A 22,169-nucleotide genomic window follows, 5' to 3' on the forward strand; every position below is an offset into this window, starting at 1 on the left:
GTCCTCCCAGTTCATTGCCTTCTTCTTGCAAAGCAAATTTCCTGCCCATCAGAACAGTGACTATTTACAATCCCATTGTTTCTCAGTTTCTTCACTAAGATCAAGTGTACAACTTTACACAACACCAAACACACACACACATAGTCAAGTAGTACGACAGAAATGATTAATTCTAAATCTTAAACGACTAAGTAGTATCTTACTGGAAAAGTTCTAAGTATTCCACTTTTTTATTAATCTATCTGACCCGCCCATCCTAAGAAGGAATATAATATAACTTCTTTCACTTGGGGAAAGAGTGAAGGACACACAGACTAACCTGAGAGCTTGACTCCCGTTGCCAGTCCTAAATAAAGTTCTCTATTTTCAAATGACTTCAAATGTGCTTATTGGTTCTGCTCCCCTGGGAGAAAGAACCAACATTTGGGCACTGGAGAAATGACGTGGCTGTATTCCAGAGGATCTGAGAGTCTGGATCCCAGCACCTATATCAGATGGCTCGCAACTCTCTTTAACTTTGACCCCAAGGGACCCAACAGCTTCTTGTGGTCTCAGGGGGCAATGCACCTCATGAACACATATCTACATTCTGACACACACATATACAAATCATTAAAATTTTAATTAAAGAAAAAAAGACACCAGATGATGGTAATGGTGCCTGCACACACTTTTAATCCCAGTACTGGGGAGGCAGAGGCAAGTTTGAAGCCAGCCTGGTCCACAGAGAGAGTTCCAGGGCAGCCAGGACTATATAGAAAAACCCTGTCTTGGGAGGAAAAGCAACAACAACAACAAAAAAGACATTTGTCCCAGCGCTCTGGAGTCAGAAGCAAGTGGTATTCTTTAAGTTCTAGGTCAGTCAGGGCTACATAGTTAGACCTTATTTCAGAAAACAAACAAATAACAAAAAAAACCTGGGCTCCATTAAAAAAAGAAAGAAAGAAAGAAAGAAAGAAAGAAAGAAAGAAAGAAAGAAAGAAAGAAAGAAAGAAAGATTGAGTAACAAGGATTCTTACTGACTCTGTCAGAAAAGAAAAACTCTAGGAGATAATGTTCTATCATTTACAAAGTTCCTTATTAGTAAGAGTAAATAAAAGCAAAAATATTAACAAAAAGCCCACTACCTCTTCTCCTAAATACTTGATATAATGACTAAGTGTAAAATACATATTAAAATATTTTCTATACCAAAGGAAGATGTCACCTTTACTATAATTACTAAGTATAAATAGCTAAGAAAAAATTATGCTAGATTGCACCAGAATAACCTAGGAAATATTAGTAGAGACAGAATTTTTAATTTAGAGAATCTTAAAATTTGTTTTTAATCATTTTACTATTTTATGTATACATACATACATACATGTATGTATATGTGTATATGTATGTATGCTTTACCTGCATGTATGTTTATGTGCCAGATAATACAGTACCTGCAGAAGCTGGAAGAAGGAGTTACAGTTCCTCTGGAACTGGAGTTACAGATGGTTTGGTAGTCACCATGTGGGTGCTAAGAACTGACCCAAGTTCTCTGGAAGAGCAGGCAATGCTCTACGTCACTGAACTACTTTTCTAGCCCCTTACAATGCAATTTTTAAAGCTGGAAGTCCAGGGAATTTTGGATAATACACATTAAATGAAAATTTATAAATCTACAAAAATGGTGTCAATACTGTCTCATCATTTAGACTTTTCAAAAGGCAACAAACACTACTAAAAGCTGCATATAATTAAGGACTAAACTACGAAGAACTTGTCAGGTATTTCTATTTACCTTTTGATTTGGTCTTCTTTCTTTTCCTAGGGAATATACCTCTAGAATAGATACACACTTTCCAACAAAACAGTCTCTTGCCTACAAACTGAAGTGTGGTGATTGACCCCCACTTTGGGAAAAGAGACATTTTGGGAAGATAATGTATTTGAAATTTCTTTCCCTAAGCATAAGAACTCATACCTGTAAACCTAGTACTCAGATTATGGAGGCAAGATTGCTTCAAGTACAGTTTGGGCTGCACAGTAAACTAACTCTAGGCTAACCTGAACTAAGTGAGGCCAAGTGCTTTCTCCCCAGGCCATTCTGTCTCAAAAAGAAAAAAGTATATATATATTGTGTATGTTCATGGGGAATGAACTCAGGAACTTATTATATATGTTAGTCAAGCCATATCCCTGATCTTTTTTATTATTTTTGAGACAGATTCTATGCTACTCAGGCTGGCCTTGAATTTAGGGCAATCTTGCCTCAGCTTCCTGAGTGTCAAGGACTATATATATGAGCCTCCATGCCCACCTTATCTCTTGAAATCAGTTAATTCCTACCATCTCCCTAAATCCTAAATTGACCCAACCAAAAGAATACCAATATATATATTGGCTTTTCAAGATGCTGTAGCCCTGGCTGTCCTCGAACTCACAGAGATCCACCTGCCTCTGCCCCTGGAGTGCTGGGATTAAAGGTGTGCAACACCATTATCTGGCACATTTTTCATTCTTTTTTTTTTTTTTTTGTTTTTCGAGACAGGGTTTCTCTGTGGTTTTGGAGCCTGTCCTGGAACTAGCTCTTGTAGACCAGGCTGGCCTCGAACTCACAGAGATCCGCCTGCCTCTGCCTCCCAAGTGCTGGGATTAAAGGCGTGCGCCACCACCGCCCGGCACATTTTTCACTCTTTATTTAAATTATCTATCAGCAGTGTTCGTTACCATTACCATGGGGCCTCTTTGAAATGCTTAAGGATACACAAAAAAATCCCCCTCATTTTTCTTCTTTTTTTTCTGAATGTCTAATTTCTCTCTGTAAACTCTGTAACCTCTAATTGCTGTGGTACTTGAGGATACTCTAAATTAGCAGTTCTCAACCTGTGATCTGCGAACCCTTTGGGGTCACATATCAGATGTCCTCTATATCAGATATTTATATTGTGACTCATGGAGAACTGTATTTAAGGGTCACAGCATTAGGAAGGTTGAGAACCACTGTTAAATGTTGGTGGTACTTGGGAATACTAACCTCTAAATGCTGGGATATCTGGAAGCACTCTAACCTATAAATGTTGAAGGTACTGTAGGCACTCTAACCTTTAAGTATTTACGGTATATGGGGGGTACACTAATCTTTCACTTCTGTCTATACTGACTCTCAAGATAATTTTAAGTAGTCTCATGGTGTTAAATGTCAAATATGTCGGCAATTTCCAAATTTAAATCTATTATATCTCTGCCTCAATTTCAAACCCATATATACCTAACAAATATTTGACTTCTCCTCCTGTATAGTAGATACGAAAGTAACCCCCGACATTTACTAGGTCATATTTCAAAACAGTAAGTAGCAGGTGTGACCTGCCAGTTGTTTCAGGTCACTTCGCTCACAATCCTCCAATGACTCTGTATTGCACGCATAATAAAAGTAGCACTACTCATTCTGACTGTATTATAGCCCTCCACTCCCACCTCAACAGCTCTCTGCCCACAGATCCTGCTCTCCTCTCTTCATCAGTCCCTTGCTTCAGCCCCCAAGGCAGGAGAGTGAGGTCAGCTAAACACCCTAGTAGGCAGCTTCTAACACCCTTCTCTCTAGTGCTTCTAAACACAATCAAGAATCATCGAAACCAACTTCACCAGGAACCTGGGAAACCGCCAAAGTTTTACAACAACTAAGAGAACAAAGAGAAAAGTAACAAAAAGCAAATCCCTATCATTAAAGAAAATCTGTATTAAAATACTGGCAGAGCAGTGGGAATGTATCTAAGGTGAAGGAAGAAAACCTGCATTCAGTTCCTGCACGAAAAGAGAGATAATGGAAACAGAGTCTAAACACAAGCTAAAGATGAGGCTTCAATAACCACCCAGAAGAAATACAGTTACTTCATCAGATGGATTCCAGGCTTCAACCATCAGGAACAGAAAATTCTAGAGCAAAACTCAAAATAATCTTATATACAGATTTGCTATATCTAATGCTGAACATGTCTGTTTTTTAAACACACACACACATAGACACACATACAAACACGCATGCACAGTGTTCCCCTTAATCTATATAATAAAAAAAAATAGGAAAGGACTCATAGACTCTGTCCCTAAGTAAAGTCACTGAATTTAGTAGACAAAGAATTAATAAACTTTGTTAAATACGCTCAGAGACCTAATGGAAGTCATGGCTTAAGGATGGAAGCAACTAGGAAAATCACATAAATGAAATAAAAATACAAATACTTAAGGAGAGTTTATTAAAAGGTCAATCAAGAATTCTGCAGCTGAAAAGAAAAGTAACAAATTTGAAATTCATTACAGGGAGATTTAATCAAACAAAGAAAAACAGAGCACATGATCACTGAACCCATCTAGTCTGAGAAATACAAAGAAAAAAGAATGAAGAATGGACAGACTGAGAGTTGTGGCAACGACAAGCGCCACAGCTAAAACTCACCAAATCAGAGGAAAGACATGCACTTTTTGAAGAAGTGTGAATGTACCCCATGTCTGTGCAATTATATGTGCATGTGAGTGCACCAGGAGGCCAGAACAGGACACTGGATAGTTGTGCACTGCATGGTTTGAGTGCCAGGAACAGACTGCAGAAAACTGTCCTCTGACCTCCTCACGAGTGCAATGTGACACCCATGCACCCACACTCACACAGACATATCATGAAAATACAAAATAAACAATAAAGTAAAAACTAAAAACAATAGCAATAATAATATGCACTTGGGAGAGGAAAAGGGAGATAGCCAAACAATCTGAATTAGTGAAACTGTCTCCAAAAACATGTAACTAGCAAACAAAAGAATTAACACCAAATTTAAGATTCACTCAGGACCAGAGCATACTGATGGCTCAGTGGTTAAGAATTCATCTTAGGGGCTGGAGAGATGGCTCAGTGGTTAAGAGCATTGGCTGCTCTTCCAGAGGTCCTGCGTTCAATTCCCAGCAACCACATGGTGGCTCACAACCATCTGTAATGAGATCCGGCGTGTGGGCATACAAGGAGGCAGAATGTTGTATACATAAAAAATAAATAAATAATTTTTTTTTTAAAAAAAAAAGAGTTCACCCTACTTTTCCAGAGGGCTCAAGTTTGTTTGCTTGTTTGTTTTTTTCCTGAGACAGGGTTTATCTGTAGCTTTGAGCCTGTCCTGGAATCAAGTTTGGTTCTTAATACCATGCCAGGGGCTGGAGAGATGGCTCAGAGGTTAAGCGCACTGGCTACTCTTCCAGAGGTCCTGAGTTCAATTTCCAGCAAACACATGATGGCACATAACCATCTGTAATGAGATCTGGTGCCCTCTTATGGCATGGAGGTGTACATGCAGGAGGAACATTGTACACATAATAAAAACAAACAAAGGCCGGGCGGTGGTGGCGCACGCCTTTAATCCCAGCACTTGGGAGGCAGAGGCAGGTGGATCTCTGTGAGTTCGAGACCAGCCTGGTCTACAGAGCTAGTTCCAGGACAGGCTCCAAAACCACAGAGAAACCCTGTCTCGAAAAACCAAAAAAAAATAAAAAATAAAAAAAAAATAAAAAAAATAAAAAAATAAATAAAAACAAACAAAAAGCATCATGCTCCGTGGAATCTGACACCCTCTTCTGGTCTTCTCAGACACACATAAAGACACATACCTACATAAATAAAGTAAAATATCTTTGTAAAAATAGATTTACTGAGGGATAACAACCCAGGCCTTTAATCCCAGCACTCAAAAGGCAGAGGCAGGCAGATCTCTGAGTTCAAGGTCAGTCTGGTCTATATAGTGAGTTCCAGGAAAGTCAGAATTATATTGTGAGACTGTCTTGTAACAACAGATTTTACTGAGAAATCAGAAGAAATATCTGGTAAATGCAAGCCAATCACTACACAGTTAGTTTAAATTCTCAGGGCCAGGCTGGAGAGAGGGTTCAGAGGTTAAGAACACTGACTGCTCTTCCACAGACCCTGAGTTCAATTCCCAGCAACCACATGATGGCTTACAACCATCTGTAACATCTGGTGCCCTCTTCTGGTCTTCAGGCAGAACATTATATACATAATAAATAATTTTTTTTTTAAAAAAAAATGTTGCTTATAAAAAAAATTCTCAGGGCCAAGCTCTGTATCTGCTGGTTCTTAGACACTCTCAGTCTTTTTCCTCACTTCACCACCTAAGTCACAAGTGACAGAATTTACAAAGAATACATTCAAAGTCCTAAAACACAGTAATTCAGTTATTACTATAGAATTAGAAGCATAAATGAAAATTTTCAGGAGAGCTCCTGAAATAGTATATGACTGCATTCTACTTACTGTCCAACATGTGTTTGGGTGTTCTGCTAACATGTATGCATGATCACCATTCATGGTCTGGTAATTCATTTCAACTTTTTTTTTCTCTATTTTTGGTTTTTCAAGACAGGGTTTCTCTGTATAGCCCTGGCTGTCCTGGAACCCACTTTTTAGATCAGGCTGCCCTTGAACACAAAGATTCACCTCCCTCTGCCTCCTGAGTGTGGGGATTAAAGGCATATTGCCACCACCACCTGGTTGCTTCAACTAATTTTAAGACCGAACTCAGTTGGATATTGTATTGTGCAAGGCTTTATACACACATACAGAATTGTTATACACTGACTTTATATATTCTGCATCTAATATACTGTATTATCATTCTTTTTTTTTTTTTTTTTTTTGGTTTTTCGAGACAGGGTTTCTCTGTGGTTTTTTTTTTTTTCCTTTTTTTTCTTTTTTTTTTTTTTTTTTTCTCTGTGGTTTTGAAGCCTGTCCTGGAACTAGCTCTTGTAGACCAGGCTGGTCTCGTACTCACAGTGATCCGCCTGCCTCTGCCTCACAAGTGCTGGGATTAAAGGCATGCGCCACCACCGCCCGGCTTGTATTATCATTCTTGATCTGCTAGTCTGTTTTCTCTACTAAACATGTCTTTTAATTCCTAATATCTACCATAAATTCTTGGCCTAAAGTAAGCACATGCATTCAGAAATTCAATAATGCCAAAGTGGGAAACAAAATTTCTTTATCTTTAGCAATTGAGCTGCAACAAAACATTACTCTCCTGGCTTTATAGAGCCCCCACTGATACATACATTTAAAAATTGTTCCCCTGGCCGGGCGGTGGTGGCACACGCCTTTAATCCCAGCACTCGGGAGGCAGAGGCAGGCGGATCTCTGTGAGTTCGACGCCAGCCTGGTCTACAGTGGGAGTTCCAGGACAGGCTCCAAAGCTACAGAGAAACCCTGTCTCGAAAAACCAAAAAAAAAAAAAAAAAAAAAAAAAAAATTGTTCCCCTGCACCACAAAACCAGCTGTGATAACCTAGTACTTGGAAGATAGAGGAAGAAGGACCAAAAATTCAAGTAAGGCCACCCAGGGCTACATGAGACCCCTTCTTAAAAACAAAACAAAATTTACTGAAACGGGAGCAAGAAAGCTAACACAGTGGGGAAAGGCGCGCACTGTCATGCTTGAGGGTCTGAGTGTCATGCCTGGATCCAGATGGCAGAAGACAGAACCAGCTACTGCAAGTTGTCCTCTAGCCTCCATGCACACCTACCATGGCACATGATACAGGCAAAAACACTCATATGAGCCGGGCGGTGGTGGCGCACGCCTTTAATCCCAGCACTCGGGAGGCAGAGGGAGGTGAATCTCTGTGAGTTCGAGACCAACCTGGTCTACAAGAGCTAGTTCCAGGACAGGCTCCAAAGCCACAGAGAAACCCTGTCTCGAAAAACCAAAAAAAAAAAAAAAAAACACTCATATGCATAATATAAAAAATAAAAATCTAAATAACTTATTAAGGTGGGGGTGACGGCTATTGTTGGTTGTCAATTTGACTACATCTGCAATTATCTAAAATCTAAAAGTAAAGGGCACACCTATGAGGGAATTTTGCTTAATTTGAAGTAAATAGATCCACTTCTAATCCAGATCTTTTTTTTTCCTTTTATTGTTTATTTATTTATTAAAGATTTCTGCCTTCTCCCCGCCACCACCTCCCATTTCCCTCCCCCATCAAGTCCCCCTCCCTCATCATCCCTAAGAGTAATCCGGGTTCCCTGCCCTGTGGGAAGTCCAAGGACCACCCACCTCCATCCAGGTCTAGTAAGGTGAGCATCCAAACTGCCTAGGCTCCCACAAAGCCAGTACGTGCAGTAGGATCAAAAACCCATTGCCATTGTTCTTGAGTTCTCAGTAGTCCTCATTGTCCATTATGTTCAGCAAGTCCGGTTTTATCCCATGCTTTTTCAGACCCAGGCCAGCTGGCCTTGGTGATTTAAGATACCATCTTACACCTGTCAGAATGGCTAAAATAAAAAACACCAATGATAGCCTTTGCTGGAGAGGTTGTGGAGAAAGGGGTACACTCATCCATTGCTGGGGGGAATGCAAACTTGTGCAACCACTTTGGAAAACAGTGTGGCGGTTTCTCAGGAATTTCGGGATCCACCTACTCCTGGACCCAGCAATACCACTCTTGGGAATATACCCAAGAAATGCCCTATCATACAACAAAAGTATATGCTCAACTATGTTCATAGCAGCATTGTTTGTAATAGCCAGAACCTGGAAACAACCTAGATGCCCTTCAATGGAAGAATGGATGAAGAAAGTCTAATCCAGATCTTAAGGCAGGAAGATATACCTGTAATCTGGACCATACCTTCTGCTGGAAGTCTATATATAAGGACACTGAGGAAGGAAGCTTTATTCTTTACCTTGGCTGGCTAGCAAGTCCACTCCTTCCCTGGCATTAGAGCCTACTTCTTCAGGACTCAGCATGTGCAGAAGATCAGCTGAGACAGCCAGCCTGATGGACTGAGCAACTACTGCATTCATGGACTTTCCGTTCATAAACCAGGCACTGCTGGATTAGCTGGACCTCAGCCTGTAAGTCATTCTAATAAATCCCCTTTTTTATATATAGATAGAGTCATTCTTTAAATTCTGTAGAAAAGCCTGACTAATACAGATGGCAAACACAGATATGGATGTTTTTTTTACCACATTTAACAAAAATAGCCCCGTGATCCTATTTAAATTCACAAATATCCATTATTGAAAGAACACTTTTAATTGACAGCTCTACACAAGACCCTGTGGCACACCAGTCTTTTAAGTTTTGTTTCGGCTTTTTGTGACAGAGTCTGTGCAGAAACACACTGCATCGCCCAGGTTTGTCCTGCCTTGTCTCCCAAGTGCTGAGTTTTACAGATGTGGGTTACACTGCTGCTACAAAATAACTGTATATTCTGAAAACTGGCTAGCAAGGTTGGGGTCTTAGCTCCATCATTCACCAGCTATGTGAAAGCCATAGTGAAGCTCTGTTTCTTTCTTTTTTTTTTTTTTTAATTTTTTTTTTGACACTCTGTTTCTTATCTGCAAAATGGGGAAGGTCATCATAGAAAAGGATTGTAAAATAATCCAAGCAAGGTATTATGTGAATTCTGTCCAAGGAAGTTTCTTGGAACGCTGTTGATCAGGAGTCACTGAAAGGAAGAGATGGCTTTGGGCTTTCATTTCCTCCCTTTAACCCTGCACAATTTCACCTTCCTTTTTTTTTTTAATTTTTTATTTTTTTTAACAAATTTTGCTTCCAGGCAAAATTCTGGACACATTCCTTTAATCCTAGCACTTGGGAGGCAGAGGCAGGTGGATCGCTGAGTTCTACAACAGTCATAAATGAACAGAGAAACCTTTTCTCAAAAAAATCCAAAAAAAAAAAAAAAAAACAGCGAGGCATGGTGGCACAGACCTTTAAAAAGAGAAAGACAGTCTATATATGGTTGGACTGAAACTCACTAAGGATACCAGGCTAGCCTCCAACTCACTGCGGCCAAAGATACACAACACCAAGTCTGCTCAATATTATATTTTTAATATACTGTATCCTTCTTTCCTAGGAAAGACTGATTCCCTCCTTCTCTCCCTATCCTCTTCTTATTATTTTTCTTTTTCTTTTTGTGGGGAGTTGGGAAGAAGGCATAACTATTCTGAGCTATTGCTTATTTAACTGTTTTTTTAGGTTTTTAGAGACAAATTCTCCCATAGCCAAAGATAACATCTACCTTGCCTCATTTTTAAAGAAAGATAATTTGGGGGGGCTAGAGAGATGACTCAGTGGTTAAGAGCACTGACTGTTCTTCCAAAGGATCTGGGTTCAATTCCTAGCACCAATATGGCAGGGGATCTGACACCTTCACACCAATACACATTAAATAAACCATAAAAAATATTTTCTTAAAAAAAGAAAGATAATTTGTATATTTGTTATCACATATTCCTTTGCACTACATTTAACTTAGGTACAAATAGTTATTTATCATCAATATTTATCTCTGAAGACATACATTAGTAGGTTAATAAAACCACTAACTGAATTGATAACTAGTACTTTTAAGCTTTTTTTTTTTTTTTTTTTGGTTTTTCGAGACAGGGTTTCTCTGTGGTTTTGAAGCCTGTCCTGGAACTAGCTCTTGTAGACCAGGCTGGTCTCGAACTCATTTTTAAGCATTTTTAAAATATGTATGAATTGGAACAAATTTAGAAAACAAGAAGGCATTATTGCCAGTTGAATATACACATATCTATTACCACATTTCCCAGTCTTAGAAATATAAACACATTTGTGCACATGGACCAAGACATCATGACTGCTCACACATGTGTGAGAAATTATAGTCAAAAACTACCAGAATAAACCCAATGAGAAGAGATGGAGCACTGTTCCTTCCATGGACACATTTGACTCACAGAAACACTATGCTGAGGAATATATAGTATCTCATTCCACAATAAAGCTCAAAACCTGGCAAAACTAACCTATAGTTACAGAAGTCTGGATAATGGTCCCCTCTGGAAAGACAGGAAGGGGTGGTAATTAGAAAGGCCTATGAGGGGGGTTTCAGGACTACTAATGATAATGTTCTATTTTTTTTTTAAACCTGGGTGGTAGTTTCAGAGATGTGTTTACTGTGTAATAAATCGCAGACTTGTACACATGTGATTTATATGCTTTTTTGCACATCTGTCATAATTTAACAAAAATAGTTTTAACAAACCTAACTAAGCTAGGCAGATGGCTCATGCCTATAATTGTAGCATATGGGTGGCTGAGATAGGAAGAAAGCCATGAGTTTGAGGGCAAGTTAGCTTACAAAGTGAGTTCCAGGTCAATCTTGGCAAGGGAGGGAAACCCAGTCTCAAAAAGTAAAACAACACCAACAAACTACTACAGTGAAGCATAAGGGAATATTATAAATAACAGAAGTGGCTGTCACTCAACAGAAGGGGGCTAAGAGTTCAGTCTACAAATGCACTTCCTATGTCTGTATACTGCTGATTTGAACATACTTTCACCAAAGTAAAACCAGTAAGTATATTGTTACATACTTACATAAGTAGTGAATTCATTAAATTATGGAATCTCTCAAAGTCTTCCCTAATATCTAGACACAAGCAATATTTTTGTACCTTAATTGGTTTGATTTTAAAACTAAACAGGAATGTTAGATCTAGTCTTAAGTCCCTTTGGGTTGGCAGGAATCCACATGAAGGTCAAAGGAGGGGATTAACTCCACAAAGTTGTGATCTGTTCTCCAAATACACAGCATGGTGCACACACACACACAATAAAATTTTAAAGACTGCTTTAAATATCCCTATTATCAGTTTTATTTATCATTTATGTATGTGTGTATGTTCATATGTGTGTTCACACACATGTGCATGCATGTGTATGGAGGCTAGAGGTCAAAGTCAGAGTATTTCTCTATTGTTCATCATCTTACTTTTTCTTTTATTCTTTTCTTTTGTTTTTTTGAGACAGGGTTTCTCTGTGTAGCTTTTGAGCCTGTCCTGGAACTCATTCTGTAGACTAGACTGGCCTCAAACTCAATCTGCCTGCCTCTGCCTTCCAAGTGCTGGGGGATTAAAGGCATGTACTACCTCCCAGCTATCACCTTACCTTTTTAATTGTATTTATTTATGTTGGGAGGGAACACAGGGAGAGGTGAAGAAACTTGCATGAGGTTCTCTTCTACGTGTATCCTGGGGACTAAACTCAAGCTGTTAGATTTGGTGGTGAGTGCCTTTACCCATTGAGCTCTCAAAATTTCATATCTAGTATATTCTTTTTTATTTCATCTTTATTTTATGTGCATTGGTGTTTTGCCTGCTTGTATGTCTGTGTGAAGGAGTCAGATTCCCTGGAACTGGAGTGACAGACAGTTGTAAGTTGCCATGTGGGGGATAAGAATTGAACCCAGGCCGGGCGGTGGTGGCGCACGCCTTTAATCCCAGCACTTGGGAGGCAGAGGCAGGTGGATCTCTGTGAGTTCGAGACCAGCCTGGTCCTACAGAGCTAGTTCCAGGACAGGAACCAAAACCACAGAGAAACCCTGTCTCGAAAAACCAAAAGAAAAAAAAAAAAAAAAAAAAAAAAAAAAGAATTGAACCCAGATCCTCTGGAAGAGCAGCTAGTGCTCTTAACCGCTGAGCCATCTCTCCAGTTCACAATATAATCATATAATTTGAAAAGTATAAGAATGTACGACTGGGCAATAGTGGCACACACCTTTAATCCCAGCATTGAGAAGCACAGGCAGGTGGATCTCTGAGTTCTAGACCAGCCTGGTCTACAGAGTAAGTTCTAGGACAGTCAGGACTACACAGAGAAACCCTGTCTCAAAAACAAACAAACAAACAAACAAATTCAAAAATTAAAATATATTATTGTTAAGAGATCATCTTAGTTATGATTTTTTTAAAAAAAAAGCTTTTAAGCTTCATTTATATTTGTTCACGTATATATGCGCGTGAGTATACATATGTATACTCAGGTGCCCATGGAGGCCAGAGGTGGCATATGGTCCTTTGGCACTCAAGTTGTAGGCATTTGTGAGTTGCCTGATGTAAGTTCTGGGATCTGAACTCTGGTAGAGTAATAAGTACTCTCAACTGCTAAGCCCATGTCCCCAGCCCCTAGTTACCAAGTTCTAATATAGGTATAAAATTTGCTACTTCTTCTTATGAACACATACTCTCTGAAAAAGCCAGGTGTGATAGTGGAAACCTGTAGTTTTCACATTCAAGAGGCTAAATGGTAAGACTGCAAGGAATTCAGCGTGAGTCCAGGCAGTATGGTCTACACCAGGAGTTCCAAACCAGTCAAGTAAGACTGTCTTAAGACAAACAATGCAAATTTCAAAAACAAGCAACAGAAAACCACAGACTCTGAATATGTCTTACTACAATCTCCCATGCATTACACCTGTCCCAAGGCACCTACCATCCACAGGAAGGCAGACTCCACCTTCGGAAGCACTGCTCTGGGGATGATGCTCAAAACTTGGTTTCTGGCCAAACCTTTTCTTCCACTGACCATCTTCATCTCAGCAAATCACACACCATCCATCTTGTTCCTTAAGCCAGAAATCATCAATGAAATCATTGTTGACAGCTTTCCTAACATCTAATCAGTCAAGAAACTGTCAATTGCTTCCCACCCCATCCCACCTCTAAGCACATCAGCTGCCCAGGCTCTCTCGAATATAGCCATCATTAAAGGATATGTAACCTTTTACTTTACGGCTTTATCTTTACAGCTGCCCTAGTGCCAGCTACCACAACACTTCTGTAGCGTTGCTGTTTTCACTCTTGCCTTTCTCCAATCCATCTTCAAAGTGGCTTTCTGAGACAAGGTCTCAAGTACGTAGCCCAGGCTGATCTCGGGCTTACTAAGGAGTCAAGACTGGCCTTTGAGTTCTTGTTTTTCCTGCCCCCACCTCCCAAGTTCTAGAATTACAGGGAAATGCTACCACACCTGGCCCTAAAACAGTTATTTAAAAAAAAAAAAAAAAAAAATCCTCACGCCCTGCTACCACCCCAACGTAGACGCCCAGGGCAACATCTGCCTGGACATCCTCAGGGATAAGTCATCCGCCCACGCTATATGATGTCAGGACCATCTTGCTGTCTATCCAGAGCCTGCTAGGAGAACCCAACATCATAGCCCGTTGAACACGCATGCTGCTGAGCTCTGGAAAAACCCCACAGCATTTAAGAAGTAACTACAAGAAATCTATTCAAAGCAGGTCTCCAGTCAAGAGCCTGACACAAGATGCCCAGCTTCTCTTTGTGTCGTCTTTTTTCTTAGATGGTCTGTCCTTTCCTTGATTTCTACGCTGTGCTGTTATTTTTGTTTTATTTGTTTTTTTAACTTAAGTCTGCTTAAGCCCTTACAATGTATATTAAATAAATACACGTTGATTATTAAAAAAGAAAAGAAGTTACTTTTTCTTTTACTGTTTTTTTCGAGACAGGGTTTCTCTGTAGCTTTGCAGCCTGTCCTGGAACTAAGTCTTGTAGACCAGGCTGACCTCGAACTCATAGAGATCTGCCTGCCTCTACCTCTGTGTACTGGAATTAAAGGCGTGTGCCACCACAGCGGCAAATATATATTTCTTTCTCACAGAAAATTCCCTTATTTTTTTAATCCTTCTGATTCCTTTTTTCTTTTCTTACTTTTTTTCTTTCTTTCTTTTTTTTTTTCAAGACTGGGTTTCTGTTTTAGCGTGGGCTTTCCCGGAACTTGTTCTATAGATCAGGATGGCACTACCTGTTCTTCAATGTCTTAACTTAAATGCTACTACCTGGGCATTCTCTAACCACAAACTCCAAAATCCTTTACATCTGTGTCTCACAACAATGTTCTTTTTCTTCATTGGATTCATCAAAAATTGTTATTTTACAATTATTTACTTGTTCTATCTTCACTATTAGACTGCACCTTTCATAAAGGCAAGAATCATTTTATATATTATCATTTAATGTGTTATATCTAATAAAGTAAATTAAGGGAGAACAATCAATTTGCTTAATGAGTGAATGAACACAAATCCATTGGCACCTGAAGAATGAATCACATTTACAAGTGGCTGCCCCTTCTTCCTTTCTCCCAGGGCCATTTGGTCAGTTTCCCATTTGTTTCTAAAAAGGAGGAACAAAAATGTTCCTGAAAACTTAAAGTTAATACAAAGTCAAGAGGTCATGGGTAGTTTGTCAAACAAGTGAGAAATGTGTAATGGGAAGAAGTCTCAAGGGTCACAATAACAAGAGATGATTTTGTTTATAGGACAGGATCCAAACCTGAGCATTCAAGACCAGTAAAGTTCCAAAAGGTGGAAAGCTATAGCATGAAGCCCAAATAAGGAAGTAAACAGAGGCACCAAGTTATCAAAAATAGTTATAAAGCTGGTTAATGGGCAACTCTCAACGACAGAGTGAGTGCAAGAACGCTAACCGTTTAAGAAACCTAGATCTCATGTTGAGACTGCAATTGGAAAGCTTTAAAAGGATAGAAGTAAAATCTCTCTGTGGAATGTTCATAAATTTCTTCTCCAGTTTTTGACTTTTAACCCCTTTCAAACACTCATCAACATACTTTCATTCCGATCAACTGCATCAATCTTCTAGATTCTTACCTAGATCCTTTACTTACTACACCTGATAGAAATTTACCATTACCTGATAAAAATCCCCACTACAACAGTTACTTCAACCATTTTTTTCCCTTTTAAAAAAATATCATAGGGCTGAAGAGATGGCTCAGGAGATAACAGAGGACCTGAAGTCAATCCCCAGCACCCACAGGGCAGCTCACAGTTCCAGGGGATGTGACTCCCTCTTCTCGCCTCCTATAGTACCATGCCACATATGGTGCTCCAACATACATGCAGGCAAAATGCTCATATACATAAAATAATAAATTTTTTAAAAGAGCTGCCGAAATAGTTCTGTAGTTAGATCACTCGCTTCACCTACAGAGAACCTGGATTCAGTTCCCAGCACCCACATGGTGGCTCATAATCATCCATAACCCCAGTTCTAGATGATCCGATGCCTTTTAACCTCCACAGACTCTAACCAGGCATATGGTACACATATGTACAAATAGGCAAAACACTTGTACACATAAAACAAAACTTACAAATTAAATACACACACAATGGGCATGATTGCACATGCTTTTAATCCCAGCACTTGGGAGGCAGAGAGAGGAGCTCGTAATACAAAATATTTGTATGTGTCTGCACGTGTTTCAGATGACAGATCTCATGAGATACTTAGAATCCTAAAATTCTAAAGTAGGAGGAAATTGCTTTTTTCTTTGTTTCTGATACAGAGTCTCATCATGTAGCCTTGACTGACCTGGAACTCCTGTGTATAACAGGCTGACCTAAAACTCAGAGATCCATGTGCCTCTGTCTCTCAAGTGCTGGGATTCAAGGTATATGCTACCACTTCTGGTATCCAAGAAACTAGATCAAACAGAAATATAAGGCTGGGGTTGGAGATATGGCTCCGTGGTTAGGAACACTGGCTGCTCTTTGATAGGTCCTGAGTTCAATTCTCAGCACCCACATGATGGCTTACAACTGTCTATAACTGTAGTTTCATGAATTCCAGTGCTCCTTTCTGGTGTGCAGATGAAGATACAAAAGTATCTACATACATAATCTTTGAAAAAAATATGAAATTTAAGACCACAGTCAACTATAACTATAGACATCTGACTATAGTTACACAGCTAGCTAAGACGCAGTCTTGACTCATTTTCTCCAACAAGTACTCCAAGAAGGGGGTTTTAATGTTACACCAGCATCCTGTTATTTTCTAATGGTATTCCTGTGCCATTAAAACATCATCAATCAATCACAAGCTAGTGTGTGTGTGAGTGGGGGATGTTTTCCTCTTTTAACTACAATACCCATTTCCCTGGATATTTATGATTCAAGAATGATAAAGTTACTCTTAACCAATTTTGAGTGACAACTAATTTGTTCCCTAGTGCATTTTGTGTCCCTATTATGATCTGATGTCTGTGGTTCAGAAACTGTAAGGACTGACACATACCAGCTGTATTTAATGTGAATACTTTATTCTATCTAATGTGAATTTTTTTTTCCCAAGACAGTGCAGACCTGGCTGTCCTGGAACTCACTCTGTAGACCAGGCTGGCCTTGAACTCGAAATCCACCTGCCTCTGCCTCCAAGTGCTGGGATTATAAGTATGAGCTGCCCACCACAGCTTATTTTAGAGACAGGATCGTGCTGTGTATGTATGTAGCCCTAGTTAGGTTAGAACCTACTTAATTCGCAGGGATCCTCCTGCCTCTGCTTTCCAGTACTAGAATTACAATCCTATGCTACCACCAGTGAATTATTAAAGTCAGTGAGAAAAAGAAAAGTTCTGTACACTATTTAGTGTGAATTTTTAAAGGCACATTAGAACAGAAGTCTTCTGGAACATATAACACGGGTTAACTTGCTCAGAACAACAGACGAATTTCATGTAACATTCATCCAACATCCAGCATAAGGCTCTGTGCTACCTACTGAAAGCAAAAAGGGGTATCTAAACTCAAGTTCGATAAATTCAAGAGAAACAATATGAACATCCTTGACACTGAAAACATCCTTCCCACCCCTGAAATGTGTAATCTTCTTAGGTTTATAATAAGTGTGTATGCACGTGTTTGTAGACCTCGTGGTTCTTTCCAAATGACAGTACAGTTTATGGAGAGTTTAGGTAGAGTAGTATTGCATACAACAAGCCCTATTTTCTGTTCGGATCTTAAGTCGAAGCACTAGAGAACTGGAAGTCAGAAAAAGCCACAGCAAAACTGGAAAACTAATAGTAATTCTTTTCTTAAGATTTTAAATATCTTTATTTGTGTGTGTACGTGTGTGTGCAGGTGCCTACAAAAGTCAGCTAGGAGCCGGAGTTACACATGTCTGTGAGCTGCTTGATGTAGATGCTGGGATATGAACTCTGGTACTGACAGACCAGTCAGTACACACTCTTAACCACTGAGCCATCATCTCTCCATGCAAGTGTGAGGGTGGTTTTCATTAATAAACTTTATTGCGCAGGGCAAGTTCAACTAAATGGATAAAAGTCACAGTATCAGGACCAAGCTCCCAGGAAAGTAACAGTACAGCACTGTTAATGCCTCAACTCTGTCACAACTTTAATTCGTGTCTACTGGGTCCTGAAAAGTTTTTGCTTTCCCTTTTTAACAGGCAAAACAAAACCAAAAAAGGAACAAGCAAATCACTCTCTGAGTTAGCAGCTGTGACAGGCCAGGAAGACACACAGGCTTTCCGGGTCCGTGCTTGGCTTTGGGATGGACGTCGGTGAGGAGAGCCTTGGAACCACCCAACACGTCCCACACCCTGACAGACACCAAGAAAGCAGCAGCCCCAGCCCACTGCAGACGCTGGAGAGGCCCTAAGAGGTGGCTCCTGCGGTGTGGGGACGGCAGTGTCGGGAACCGAGAGGCGAAGCATGGGGGAGTGCCGGGGCCGTGCGGTGCTCCGGGGCACCCACTGTTCGCGCGCGACGCCCTGTCACGAGTCACCGGGGCGAGAACAGCGAGTGAGGGACAAGGCTGCGGGACAAGGGAAACCCGAGCCTAGGCGGGGACCGGCCCAGGGGAAAGCCATGAGCAGCGCCCGCCCAGCGCCCGGCCCACCGGGGTTCACCTCCGGCCCACGCAACAGGCGCGGCGACGGGTCCCGACCCGGGGTCCCCCGACCAGGGGCGAGGGCAGCGCCGCAGCCATGACAGGCGGGCGGGCCCGGGTACGCCCGGCCCCACGTGCAGGCAGCGCTCCCTCCCCGGCGCCCAGCACCGGCAGTCCGCCCGTCAGCGTGGGGAGTCGGGAGTCCGGACTCCGGGCAGGCGGGCGGCGGGCGCACGTACTCACCGCCGCAGCTAAGGCTCCCCGCCGCCCCCCGCCTCGCCCCGCTAGACTGACACGCGCGACCAGCCGGGCGGGGGCGGCCTCCAGCGACCACCGGGCTAAGACACCCTCCCCCCGCCAGGCTCCACCAGTTGAGCGGTGTTCGCTGTCCCGGGGCGACCCGGGTGTCCTCCCCACGCCGGTGGCGGAGGGCGGCAGCGGCGAGCGGCGGCACTTACCGGCTGCGCGGCCAGGCCCCCCTGTCAGCGCCCGGCCAGGAGCGAAGGAGGGAGGCGAGCAGGGGCGCCGCCCCCCCGCGCGCCACGCACCCGCCTGATTGGCCCGGTTCACTCCCCCAGCGCGACCCCACCAGCCCCTGCGAGCGGCACTCCCGCAGCAACCGGCGCCTCATTTGCATATCTGTGCCCGCGCCGCTGATTGGCCCGGGCGCCGAGGGGCGGCCGTGACCGGCGTAGCTCGGGTCGCAGCTCGGTTCAGCGAGGGCTACCCGGGAGGGAGGCTGCCGGCGCCGCTCCGCGCCCCTCCGCCCGGCCCGACCTCGGACTAGGCGGCGGGAGGCGGGGTTGCTGCTCGGCTCCCGGGAGGCCCGCGCTGTTCCTCGCGCGGCCCCGGGCGGCCTCGGGGCGGGGTAAGGGCTGTGGCCGGGCGCCCTCTGGCCGGAGCGTGGGGCAGTGCAGAACCGGCTCCCCCGCCGCCACGTCAGGCCCCGCCACGTCAGGCCCCGCGGGCACGCCCCGGCTGCCGGAGGCCTGCGGGGTCGGCGCCGAGGTCACTCACGCCGGCTCTGGGAACAGTGCTGTGAGCCGCGTGGGCTCTGACCCATCACGTCCTCCGTGCGCACCAAGGCCCCGGGGACACGCGTGTGCTGTGACATCGGGAGCCCTGTGAAGCCCCCGCCCCACCGATGATGCAGCGATTAAAGCCAGGTGTGGAGCACCTGCTGCGAAAAGAACACAGGGACCAAGTCCCAGGCCATGCGACAACGTGCCTGGAGTGTGAGGGCTCCCCCAGGTTCAAGGCGTCCCAGAAAGGGGAAGGAAAACGAAAGAGGGGGTTGCATAAATAAATGATGGGCGTGCCACACTGGCTGGAGGAATTGAGCACGCACTTGAAAACCACTGTCTTCGGAAGGCGCTGGGACACGGGAGTTCCTTCTGTCACTAATTAACTGAGTGACCTACATTGTCTCAATATGTCTCAGGGCCTTGGTTTTCTCTTCTATAAAGCGAAGAGGCTAGACAGGTCTTCTAAAAGCCTTGCAGCTCTCAAATTCTATCAGTCTCTACTTCCAGACCCAGAGCTGACCTTATAACCTAATTAAATTTTTTGAACCCATATTTACATTTAAGATAGACAAAATAACTCAATGTTTGCGCTTCGGAAAACCTACCTATCTATGTTCAAAACTGCTTACTGTCTTCAAATACAGTGTAGGTGGGACTTAACACGTATCCTCCAGTGGACCAAATCTCCTGAACTTGAGGTTACATAAAGGAACAGCACTCCTGGTTTGTGCCTGAAGAGCGCTGCGGTGTACATGGTGAAGTGACTAATTTTTTAATTAAAATTTTTATATATTTATTGATGGGAGAGGGGGCATCTGATGGTCAGAGGACAACTTGGCAGGAGTTGGTTCTGTCCTTCCACCATGGGGATTCTGGTAGCCAAACTCGGGTCATCAGACTTGGCAACAAGTGCTCTTGCCAGCTGAGTCATCACTGAACCCAAGTGTGCTAAGGGCCTTCCACGTGCTAATCAGTACTCCACAGGGAGCTACATCTTCTGCCTAAGTAATCTCATTCTTCAGATGAGGGAATAGTCGTGACCTCCAGAGTAGATCCTCCCAACCGAGATACTGACAGCTGGGAGGAAAAGGTGCCAGAAAGAAAGGTTACAATTACAGCTGTGCTTCTTCTAAAGGATACTTAGTAACAACAAGAGCCACACGGAATGAAAGAAGGATGGGCGGTCATGCTCTCGGAACTTTGAACTCCTCCACTGTTTATTTGTACAGTGTTCTATTTTACAAACTGAATTTGAGTCGAATCTACGCCAGTTCCATTTGTCTGAAATTAAAGAAGTTATTCCATATAAACCAAAAATTTTGACTAAAGTACTTTCCTCCCCATCTCTGACGGAAAACTCATGGTCTCTTGAACACCAATTTCTGGCAATTATGTAGTGATTAAAGAGCATCAATAATTATCAACATTGCTATTCTCCATTACAATCTATGACTGCCCTCAAATATGTGTAGAATTTATCCCTATAATTAAAAACCTCCACAATACTGTTTATTTTTAACCTATGTCTGTTGTGTGTGTGTGTGTGTGTGTATCATCCATCACTGTTAGGCTGACACTTTTCAATGCTTCTACCAAATGACTTCCTTCTTTTTTATTTATTTTTTGGTGTTTTATGATACATAAAATTAAGGTTCAAATTATAAAAATTTTAAAAATTCATGAGAGGGCTGGAGAGATGGCTCAGTGGTTAAGAGCATTGCCTGCTCTTCCAAAGGTCCTGAGTTCAATTCCCAGCAACCACATGGTGGCTCACAACCATCTGTAAAGAGGTCTGGCGCCCTCTTCTGGCCTTCAGGCATACACACAGACAGAATATTGTATACATAATAAATATTTTTAAAAATTCATTAGACACATTTATTGTGTGTGTGCATGTGGGTAGCAGTCACAGGACAGCACAAGGTAGTCAGTTCTCTCCTGCCATATAGGCTCTGGAGATAAGAATCATGTCATTAGGGGCTGGAGAGATCGCTCAGAGGTTAGGAGCACTGCCTGTTCTTCCGAAGGTCCTGAGTTCAATTCCCAGCAACCACATGGTGGCTCACAACCATCTGTAATGAGATCTGGTGCAGAATACAGTATATATAATAAATAAATAAATCTTTTTTTAGAAATCATGTCATTAGATGCCAGAAATTGTGTTTGCTAACGGAACCATCTTGCTGGCGCCAAACTATCAAGTTTTCAGAAACTTATTTTTGGTGTCATTCATCTTCCCCACAACTTTTCCAACTTGTTCCGATGATACCTACAGTAACTGTTGTTGTTATGTTCAGACAAGGTTTTGCTACATAGCTTAGGCTAGCCTTGAAATTGTGATTCTCCCCACCTTTATCTCCCAAATGCTGAGATCAAAAGTGGGGCCATCTCTGTACTAAATCCTGGTGATACTCAGTGATATTTCTTGATATATGGACTCCCAAGAAGTTATTGCAGAGGATGATTCTGAAGCAGCTCGGCCCGCGTGACACTCTGATTGAAATTAGCAAGGATCCATATCATGAACAACATCAAAACCTAGTAACACAGCCCAGTGGCAGTGGTGGCACACACCTTTAAACCCAGGACTCAGGAGGCAGAGGCAGATGGATCTCT

General features: G+C 42.3%; 1 protein-coding gene across 5 annotated transcripts in view; it reads right to left on the minus strand.

The window, feature by feature from the left end:
* The window catches only part of Chd9 (chromodomain helicase DNA binding protein 9), a 216,184-nt gene that overhangs the window by 123,474 nt on the left and 70,541 nt on the right, over positions 1-22,169 (minus strand). For 3 of the 5 annotated variants that reach the window (XM_057754381.1, XM_057754376.1, XM_057754379.1), the window contains exon 3: positions 13,290-13,422. The exons of 1 other annotated variant lie outside the window; for it this stretch is intronic. The gene's annotated coding sequence lies outside the window, so the exon portion shown is untranslated. Of the gene's footprint in view, positions 1-13,289; positions 13,423-18,986; positions 19,105-22,169 lie in introns of those variants that run through there. One more of the 5 variants, XM_057754377.1, reaches the window with a different exon arrangement.

This window comes from Chionomys nivalis, chromosome 21, assembly GCF_950005125.1.
Source record: "Chionomys nivalis chromosome 21, mChiNiv1.1, whole genome shotgun sequence".
Lineage (NCBI taxonomy): Eukaryota > Metazoa > Chordata > Mammalia > Rodentia > Cricetidae > Chionomys > Chionomys nivalis.